This window comes from Hevea brasiliensis, unplaced genomic scaffold (assembly GCF_030052815.1).
Source record: "Hevea brasiliensis isolate MT/VB/25A 57/8 unplaced genomic scaffold, ASM3005281v1 Scaf427, whole genome shotgun sequence".
Lineage (NCBI taxonomy): Eukaryota > Viridiplantae > Streptophyta > Magnoliopsida > Malpighiales > Euphorbiaceae > Hevea > Hevea brasiliensis.
In genome coordinates, this window is record NW_026614948.1 from 25,383 (window position 1) to 36,747 (window position 11,365).

The 11,365-nt window shown below is 33.2% G+C and overlaps 1 non-coding gene across 1 annotated transcript; it reads right to left on the bottom strand.

Annotated features, from left to right (window-relative positions):
- Window positions 1–7,175: 7,175 nt before the first annotated feature.
- LOC131177367 (small nucleolar RNA R71) lies at window positions 7,176–7,282 on the bottom strand. Its single transcript, XR_009146898.1, has one exon. It is a non-coding gene; the product is annotated as a small nucleolar RNA R71 (small nucleolar RNA).
- Between the last annotated feature and the right edge of the window lie 4,083 nt (window positions 7,283–11,365).

The following is an 11,365-nucleotide window of genomic DNA, read 5'->3' on the forward strand; positions in this document are numbered from 1 at the left end:
TTTTAATATTTAAATTTATCCTAAATTAATTAAAATTTATTTTTAATTATTCAAACTCTAAAATTTAATTATTATCATTTAAAAAATATCTAAATTTATTTAATTTTATATATTTTTAATTAATAATTTTAAAAATATTTTTATTAATAATTTATATTTTAAAAAATTAATAATTTTATAAATTATTATAAATTTTATTTATTTAAAATATAATATATAAAAATTTATAAGTATTATTATAAAAAATATATTTATATTTAATTAATTATTTATATAAACGAGTTTAATTAATCCATGTTTAATAATCAAAACTTAAATCAAAACTTATCTTTAATGAATATATTTTTTAAAATTTAAATAATTTTAATTGATATTTAAAATTTTAATTAAATTAAATATTCATAAATATTTAATCCATTAGCAACCCTAAATAAAAGTCGGTCCACTAATCTATCCCTGGTCAATGGTGGTAGGTGTAGCCATCGGTCGCATCACATAAAAGCCTCCTCACTAGAATTGCTTCGAACCCTAAAATTCTCACTGTTGAAAAGTGATGTTGCTTTCGCTTCTTTTTCTCTTTATATGGTGCTAATTGAGTAGTTATTTTTAGTGGGTTCTCGGAAGCAAAGATGAAGATTTTTTTTCATATTAAAAAAATTATTAATTACTCTTATTTTAAAAAATATATCATTTAATCTTCCAATATTTTAGTATGTACACTGTTTACTCCTTATCGTTTTTAAAGCAAATGTTTTATTAATCAAGTTAGTTAAAAGATAAAAAAAAAATAGTTATATTATTTAAATTATAAATACTAAATAGTTAATAGTATAAAATATGGGATTAAATAATTATATTATTTAAATGATAAGGATTAAATAATTGAGTTGACCAAAAATTGATTTAAAATAAAGATATGAATTAAATGTTCAGGAATTAAAATATAAAATAATAAATAATATATTTTTAAAATAAAGATATTAAATAATTAATTTATTAAAATATAAAAATTAAATAATAAATTTTCCAATAAATTAAGAAGAGACGAAGAATGTAGCCATTCCCAGAAGGGTTTGGTTCAATTATGCGCATATAATATAGTTTATAATGCAAGATTTGCTGCCAATAATTCAGTACTTAATATTGCCGGTTAGTCTTAGTTGATGCAGCCACATCATAATAATAATAAAAAGGTAAGCCACAATTACTTTTGTCTTACATATGTAAAACATTTGTACATTGACAAATATAAATTAATATGACTAATTAAATATTTATTTATTAAATATATAAATTTTATATATTTATTTAATTATAATAAATTAAATTTAAATAAATTTCGTTGGGTGCTTCATGCATGTCTACCTTTGTCGTTTTGCATATAAAATATTATTTTAATTTAACATGTGTTTTATATAGTTGATCTCTTTTTTTTTTAAACATTATAAATGATATTAATAAACTCCGTCTAAGTAATTTGCGCTTAACTGGTCCCAAGCCCGGATAAATGAGGAGGGTTGCGGTAGGTGACAACCAGCGTAAAAATTTCGTCACACCTTATGATATGGATTCAAATGATATAAACGTTGAGGCGTCCTCTACTTACGACACGTTACATCGGAGCTTGGGTATAGTGAGAAATATGCAAAGGTGTAGGGCGTTCACCGAAAGCGACGCGCCATGCCGGTGCTTGGGTGTGGTGTTAAGTGAGCAAGGGTTCCCTCATTATGGACAGGTGTGTGTAAAGAAGTTAGTCTATAGGATAGATAGTAGAACATATAGTGGAACAGAACACAAGATAGACATAGAAAATAATAGAAGATATCATAGAAGGAGACCAATTAGGAAGGAATAGGATAGGAGAAGGATCAGAGTTGGTACTTGGAATATTGGATCACTTACAGGAAAATTAATGGTGTTTGTGGATACCTTGGAAAGGAGAAGGGTGAATATTGCTTGCATTCAAGAGACTAAATGGGTAGGAGAGAAAAGCAAGGAAGTGGGTAATTCAGGGTACAAACGGTGGTTTACCAGAAAGGAGAGAAACAAGAACAGGGTGGGCATAATCATAGACAGGACATTGAAAGACGCTGTAATAGCTGTGAAAAGAGTAGGAGATAGAATTATACTAGTAAAGCTAGTACTAGAAGGAGAAACAATAAATGTAGTTAGTGCTTATGCCCCACAAATAGGACTAGATAGTGAGAGTAAACAAAGGTTTTGGGAAGATATTGATGATTTAATGCAAAGCATACCGAATGAAAAGAATGTTTTCATTGGTGGAGATTTGAATGGACATGTAGGAAGTGATAGGCAAGATTATGAGAATGTTCATAAAGGTTTTGGTTTTGGCAGTCGAAATGAGGAGGGAAAAAGCATCCTGGATTTTGCTATGACATACGACCTAATACTAGCAAATAACTACTTTATAAAAAGAGAGTCACATTTAGTGACTTTCAAAAGTGGGCAACATAGAAGCCAAATCGACTTCCTCTTAACCAGGAAGACAAATAAAGCTCTATACAAGGATTGCAAGGTCGTTCCAGGGAAGGCTTTAACAAGTCAATATCGGTTAGTGATCTTGGATGTCAAGTTTAAGAACAATTCAAGAAAGGTCAGAAGAAATATTGTAGCTTGAACAAAGTGATGGGAGTTCAAAGGAGTAAAGCAAGTGAAGTTCAAAAATGAGCTTCTTGAGTCCGAAGCATGAAAGCTGGATATAGAAGCCAATGATATGTGGATACAGATGGCATCAAAGATTAGAGAAGTAGCTAGAAAAGTACTTGGATAGTCTAAAGGACATGGACCACCCTCAAAAGAGAGATGGTGGTGGAATGAGGAAGTACAAAAGGTAGTGAAGAGAAAAAGGGAATGATATAAGAAATTACCTAAATGTGATAATAATGAGGCATATGAACAATACAAGATAGCAAAGAAATAGGCAAAAAAAGCAGTTAGTCAAGCAAGAACACAGGCCTTTGAAAAGTTATATGACAAACTTGGAATTAAAGAATGGGAGAAAGATATTTATAGATTAGCAAGGAAGAGAGAAAGGAAATATCAAGATCTCAATCAAGTTAGGTACATTAAGGATAAAGAAAGAAAAATACTGGTGAAAGATGAGGACATTAAAGAAAGATGAGAAAATTATTTTAATGATCTCTTTAATAATAGTCAAAATGGTAATAGCATGAATATAGACTATAGAACAATAGAAAAGAATGTGAATTATATTAGAAGGATTAGATCTTTAGAAGTAAAGAAAACACTTAAAAGAATGAAAGTGGGTAAAGCTTATGAACCCGATGGAATACCAATTGAAGTGTGGAAGTGTTTGGGAGATATGAGAGTGGCATGATTAACTAAATTATTTAATAAGATTCTAAACTCAAAGAAAATGTCTGATGAATGGAGGAGGAGTATTTTAGTACCTATTTTTAAAAATAAGGGAGACATACAGAGTTGCTCAAACTATAGGGGAATTAAACTCATGAGCCATACTATAAAGTTGTGGGAGAGAGTTGTGGAGCATCTACTACGTCATGATACTTCTATCTCTCTCAATCAATTTGGTTTCATATTCGGTCGTTCAACTATGGAAGTGATCTTTCTCATTAGAAGCTTGATGGAGAAATATAGATATGTGAAGAAAGATCTACACATGGTTTTTATTGATTTAGAGAAGGCTTATGATAGTTTTCCAAGAGATATTTGATGTGTGTGTCCGCAAGTATACCGGTCGTATCAAGTAATAAAGTGATAAGTAAAGTATCGTTCCCACGAGGAATTGTGTTTGAGTACTAGACAATGGTTTTTTTTATTATTTAGACTAATGGTAATTTATAAGAACTAAATTTACTAAATGCAGCAATTTAAGTGGAAAATAAAAAAATAGGCAATGAGTAATATAAATAAAGTGTTAATCTAAGCAAAAATTAACTAAATTAATAATGGGCAAGCAAAAACAAAGACTAATTAATAGGAAAATTAATTCCAAAGTTAGGATTATGAATTAAGTCTATTGGGATTTGTCTTGGGTCATCCAATTTTAAAAGAAATTAGAGTTTGAAGGTGATTAATTCTAAAATCTTTTGATATCTTTTTCAAGCAAACCAAAGAGTATTTTAAGAAAATCAAACCTACTTTCATATGATATTTGATTAACTTAAAACCCATTAAGTTTTGTAATCAATTAATTAAATCTTCTTAAAACCCTAGTTTATTTCTAAATCTAGGGGATTTCAAGTTCTAATCCTTGATTATCTATCAATGATTTTCACCTTTCGGTCATTCAATCAAAGATTAAAAACTAGACCCAATGGGATCCAACATTAGGTAAGTCATAAAGCACACAAGGAAAAGAATCAAAACTCATATTTAAATAAATCTAGATAAAACCCAATCCAAATCCACAAATAGATTCAAAATAGTACAACCCAACTCTGAAATCTTAGAAAAACTATTCTATCATGATAAAATTTACAAGAGGAAATGATAAAACTAGCAAAAGAAACATAAAAATAGACTAAGAAATAGAAAAAACCCAGGGGAAGGAGAGCCCAAAACTCTGAAAAACTGCAAGTGGACATCACTTGGCAGCAACTCTCCAGCAAAAATGGTGTGCTCCTTCTACTTCTTATTCTTTCTTGAGTTTTTTTTTTCTTTTCTTTGTTTATTCATGTTTCCTCTCGTGGAAAAAGCTAGAAAATGATGTTTTTATATGGTCCCAAAGGTTGCCCTAAAAATAGATAAGAGCCAAGGAGTGGATAGGAAATGAGGTGTAAAATTATCCAAATCAGCAGCATTATTCACATTCTGGGTGATGCATACATTTTGCATAATCATTTAGGTTTAATTTCATAGCCATTTTATTTGATTATTAGTCACTTTTAGCTAATTTCATTAGTTATTTAGTTAGTTTTTCATAATTGTCAATTTTGGATTAATTTATAATTTTTACTTTGTTTTGTAGGAAAAATGGTATTTTTGAAGGACTGAAAAGAAATTTTGCCATTGAGGAGTGACTTCTACAGCCAAAGATGTCAAAAACAAGTTTTCAAGTTGAAATATGCATTGGCCAAATTGCGCATAACTTGCCGCATAAGCTATGCAGATCTGCATAAGGAGAAGAAACACTGTTCCAACACCTGCCGAATTGTGCATAAGGAGAGTGCATAGCTTATGCAGATTCACGCCTCCCTTATGCAATCTCACGGAATTGTGCATAACCTATGTGCCAAGTCATGTAGTTTCGCATAAGTGAACCAGAAACCAACCGAAAACTGCATAAGGGACTGCATGACTTATGCAGTCCACTTATGCAGTCTCACAAAGATTTCATTAAGGAGCTGGCAGAAGATTCCCTCAGAAAATCCCTCCTAAAATACACCATTTTAGGGCTCCATGTCAGAAAATGCTATATATAGCCCCATTTCCCATTTTAGAGAGGGAGGAAAAAGGAAAGGAAGAAAAGGGAAAGGAGAGGGCAGCAGTTGAAGAGTCACAATCACCTCCCACACCATTTCCAACCAGATTTGGAGATTTCTTTCTTTTCTTACATTTTTTCTACATTTCTAGTGTTGAGCTTTTTGTTTCTTAGTTTAGATTAAAGCTTTATTTCCATATAAATTCAGAATATCTTGTAAATATTATGGATAGTGAGTAGTTTACTTTGATTCTGGAGTAAGGGATGTAATATTTGAGATATTTTGTGGATTTTGATTGGGTAATCCATATTTTGTGGTCTTAATGAGTTTTATTCATTTCTTGTGTGCTTAATGACATGCTTAGTGTAGGATCCCAGTAAGTGATGTTCTTAATCCATGGTTGAGGCACCGAAAGGAGAAGGCCTTGTGATAGATAATCAAGAAATTGGACTTAATTAACTTAGATCTAGAAATAGACTAAGGATTAAGAGGATTCACAGATTAATTAAAGAACCTAATGGGTCTTAATTAACTCTAACTCCACGAAAGTAGGATTAGATTGATTAAGGCACTCTTTGTCTCACTCGAAAGGGTATTCAAAGGATTTAAGAATTAATCTCCTTAAAACCCGTAAGTTCCATAAGATTGGATAACCAATTTAAAATCCCAAAATAGCTTGAATATGAAATCCCGAACTCCGGAATCGCCTTTTTATTATTGTCAATTTTTAATTAAATTTAATTGCTTGCCATTTTAATTTTGCCATATTTCAACTTGATTATTTCATTTTGATGCAATTTTAGTTTAATTAATACATTGTTGGATAGACTATTAATCTCACACACATAGAATCCATACTCCAATACCCATCAATTTATTGCTTTAATTTCAAAAATAGTTTAAATTAGGCAACTCTTTATATCAAAAATTTAATCCTTAACACAACTCCTCGTGGGAACGATATCTTTTCTATATTACTTGTACGACCCGTGCACTTGCGGTTGGGCCACATCAAGTTTTTGGCACCGTTGCCGGGGAGTTATTTGTTTAAGGTTGAATTCTTGATTATTTTAGTTATTTATAGTTTTATATTTGTTATCTTTTCATTTTTGTGTTTGTTTGTTCTTTTTCAGGTACTTTTAATCTTTTATGAGAAGAGCTAGAAGCACAAGTGACACATCCTTATTGTTTGATCCTGAAATTGAGAAATTTTGTAAAGCCAACAAGAAAGAAACCAGAAGAAGAAAAGAAGCATTGAGAGAAACTGAATTAGAAGTAGACATGGCTGATGAAAGAATCAGAATTGGTGGCGGTAATGCTGGAAATGATCGAAACAATGAAAATGCAGCCCATGGTGAAGAAGTTGTAAATGCTAATGTGCCTAGGGGAAGTATGATGGATCATGCTTTTCCTCGTTTTGATGACTTGAGAGAAAGCATAGCAAGACCAAGAATTGATGCAAATAGTTACAAAATGGATTTTGGAGTTCTTCAAATGATTCAAAATTCTCAATTTGGGGGACATCCTTCTGAAAATCCACACACACATCTGAAGAAGTTTGCTATGATTTGTGATATGCAAAAACAACCTAGAGTGTCTGATGATGCAGCAAGATTGAAGCTATTCCTATTCTCTTTGAAAGATAGAGCATTGGATTGGCTTGATTCTTTACCTCACAACTCCATTACAAATTGGGAGCAACTCACTGATGCATTTCTTGCACAATATTTTCCACCCGGAAAAACTCAAGAATTGAGGAATCAAATGACAGTTTTCAGACCAAGAGAAGATGAAACTCTTTATGAATCATGGATGAGATGGAAAGAATTAGAGAGACAATGCCCACATCATGCCATTCCAAAATGGATGATAAACCAGAATTTTTACACCAATGTTACTCCTGCAATTAGAGGGATTATTGATGCTCAAACAGGAGGAGAATTTATTATGAAGCATGAAGATGAAGCTTATGAGCTATTGGAGAAAATTACAAAGAATACTCATCTTTGGAGTAGTCCAAGAGGACCAGCTCCAACTCAAAAAAGGCAAGCTGCTGGAATGTACGACCTTGATCCATTCAACATGATTAATGCAAAGTTCGATGCACTTACAAATGTTTTGGCTAAGAAGATGGAAGATTTGAGTATGTTGGTTAGTTCATCATCATCATCTGGAAGTTCACAATAAGTTGCTTATGCAGAAAGAACTACCAGCTGTGGAGTAGACTATGGAGAGCAAGCTGCATATGTTGGTAATTATGGAAACAAACAAATGGGGAATTCTTACTCTCAAACTTATAATCCAAATTGGAGGAATCATCCCAACTTTTCATGGGGAAATCAGCAAAATCAAGTTCCAAATCAGAATTTTCAACCACAACAGCAACAAGGAATTCCATATCAGCAAAATAGGCAACCATTGCCTAATTTTCAGCAGAAAAATATGAATCCTCCACCAAAACAGCAAGAACAAAGTTCCACCACAGAAGCTTTATTACAACAGATTCTTGCTAACCAAACTAAGCATGATGAAGAGATGAGAGAGATGAAAGCAAGGCTAGAACAGATGCAAACACATAACAGAATGCTGGAAAATCAGATTGCACAACAAGCATCTTCCTCAGGTACCAAGTCTTTTGGAAAACTTCCAAGTCAACCAGAAAACCCAAGAGAGCAATGTCAAGCTATTACTTTAAGAAGTGGGAAAGTTGTAAATAATGAGAAGAGTGAAAAAAATGAGAAAAGTGAAAATAGTGAGAAGAGAGAAAATGAGAAAGAAACTGATGAGAGTGAAAAACAAGAAAGTGAAGAAAAATGTAAAGAGAAAATTGAAGAGAAGGAAGAGAAGTATATACCTCCAGAGCCTTACAAACCACAACTTCCCTTTCCACAAAGATTTCACAAAGCCAAGCTTGATAAGCAATTTGGGAAGTTCTTAGAGGTTTTGAAGAAGCTATACATAAATGTGCCTTTTATTGATGCTCTTTCACAAATGCCCTCTTATGTAAAATTCTTAAAAGAAATTCTCTCAAACAAGAGGAAACTTGAAGATCATGAAACTGTAGCTTTGACAGAAGAATGTAGTGCTATCCTCCAAAGGAAACTTCCTCCAAAGCTCAAGGATCCAGGGAGTTTTTCAATTCCATGCCACATTGGGGAATCATGTTCTACAAAAGCTTTATGTGATTTAGGGGCTAGTGTTAGCCTTATGCCCCTCTCCATTTATGAGAAGCTCAATATGGGAGATCTTAAACCAACCCACATTTCTCTTCAGTTAGCTGACAGATCAATTAAGTATCCTGAAGGGATTTTGGAGAATGTGCCTCTGAAGGTTGGGAAGTTCTATATACCTGTTGACTTTGTCATCTTGGACATGGAGGAGGATTCTAATATTCCAATCATCTTGGGAAGACCCTTTCTAGCTACAGCAGGAGCATTGATTGATGTTAAGGGAGAAAAATTGACTCTTAGAGTTGGTGAAGATCAATTGGTTTTCAATATTAATAACACTATGAAGAAGCATCATTCTGAAGCTGATACTTGTTTGAGAATTGATATCATTGATGAGCTGGTTGAAGAACACTTCAGAAAGAAATATCCAGAAGATCCACTTGAAAATTGCTTGGTTCATGGAGGAGGCATAGACTATGACAACCCTCATGTGGCTGCATATGCTCAACATTTAGAGGGAAGTCCACCATTCATTTCTGCTCCAGTTTTTCAACTTACACAAAAGGAAAAAGTCAAATCTAAGCAATCATCATTCAAGGAAGAAGATGCACCTAAGGTAGAACTTAAGCAACTTCCTTCTCAGCTCAGGTATGAATTTCTTGGCACCAATAACACTTATCCAGTAATTGTAAATGCAAATTTAAGTACCTTAGAGGCTGATAAGTTGTTAAGAGTGTTGAGGTAATTTAGGAAAGTTTTAGGATATACCATAGATGACATTAAGGGAATAAGCCCACACTTTTGCATGCACAGAATCAGTTTGGAAGAAAATTGTAAACCATCTATTGAACATCAGAGGAGGTTGAACCCAAATATGAAAGAAGTTGTTAAAAAAGAAATTTTGAAGTTGCTTGATGCAGGGATCATATATCCTATCTCGCATGCACTTGGGTGAGCCCAGTACATGTTGTCCCAAAAAAGGGTGGAATGACAGTGGTCAAAAATGAAAATAATGAATTAATTCCCACAAGAACAGTGACTAGTTGGCGAATGTGCATAGATTACAGAAAATTAAATATTGCCACTAGAAAAGATCATTTTCCACTTCCCTTCATTGATCAAATGTTAGAAAGACTGGCTAGGCATTCTTATTTTTGCTATTTAGATGGATATTCAGTTTTTTTTCAAATCCCTATCCATCCAAATGATCAAGAGAAAACCACTTTTACTTGTTCATATGGAACCTTTGCTTATAGGAGGATGCCCTTTGGGTTGTGTAATGCACCAGCCACTTTTCAAAGGTGCATGATGGCAATCTTCTCAGATTTTATTGAAGACATAATGGAGGTTTTTATGGATGACTTTTCTGTGTATGGATCTTCATTTGACATATGCTTGGCTAATCTTTCTAAAGTTTTGCAGCGATGTGCATACACTGACCTTGTGTTAAATTGGGAAAAGTGTCATTTCATGGTTCAAGAAGGGATAGTGCTTGGACATTTGGTATCTAACAGAGGAATAGAGGTTGATAAAGCCAAGGTTGAAGTGATAGAGAAGATGGCTCCTCCCACCAATGTCAAGGGAATTCGAAGTTTTCTAGGACATGCCGGGTTCTACAGACGCTTTATCAAGGATTTTTCTAAAATAGCCAAACCTTTGTCTAATTTGTTAAGTCATGACATACCATAAGTATTTGACCAAGAGTGTGTAGATGCCTTTTGCAGTTGAAGCAAGCTCTTATCACTGCACCAATCATGCAACCACCTGATTGGAGCCTACCTTTTGAAATTATGTGTGATGCTAGCAACTATGCAATTGGAGCTGTTCTTGGTCAAAGAAAGGACAAAAAGGCTTATGCTATTTATTATGCTAGTAGAACACTGGATGAGGCTCAAACAAATTATGCAACAACTGAAAAGGAATTCTTAGCAATTGTCTTTGCATTGGAAAAGTTCAGACCTTACATTATTGACTCAAAAGTGGTTATATTTTCAGATCATGCAGCCATCAGGTATTTGCTCCGTAAAAAGGAGGCTAAACCTAGGCTCATTAGGTGGATTCTGATGCTACAAGAGTTTGATTTGGAGATTAGAGATAAGAAGGGAGCTGAAAATGTAGTTGCTGATAATCTTAGTAGGTTGAAATTGGATGATGAAGAAATGGATGAAGTCCCTATTGATGAGTTTTTCTTGGATGAACAACTTTTCTCTCTTGTTGCTAAACTACCTTGGTATGCAGATTTGGTTAATTATCTATCTTGTGGAGTTTTACCTCTAGGAATGACATGGCAACAAAAGAAAAAGTTTTTGCATGAGGTAAAATTTTATAAATGGGATGATCCTTTACTTTTTAGGAGATGCTGTGATGGTTTAATAAGAAGATGTATTCCTGATGAGGAAACACAGAGTGTTATGCATCATTGCCATGCTTCTGATTATGGAGGACATTTTGGAATCTCTAAAACAGCTAGTAAAATTTTGCAAGCTGGTTTCTTTTGGCCAAATCTTTTTAAGGATGTGAGGAAATTTGTGTTGGAATGTGATAAATGTCAAAGGAGTGGAAATTTGTCAAAAAGAGATCAAATGCCCTTGAATGATATTCTTAAAGTAGAATTATTTGATGTCTGGGGAATAGATTTTATGGGGCCATTCCCTCCTTCATATGGTAATAGATACATCTTAGTTGGGGTTGACTATGTGTCAAAGTGGGTGGAAGCTATTGCAACTCCAACTAATGATGCTAGAGTGGTAGTGAAATTCTTGAAGAAAT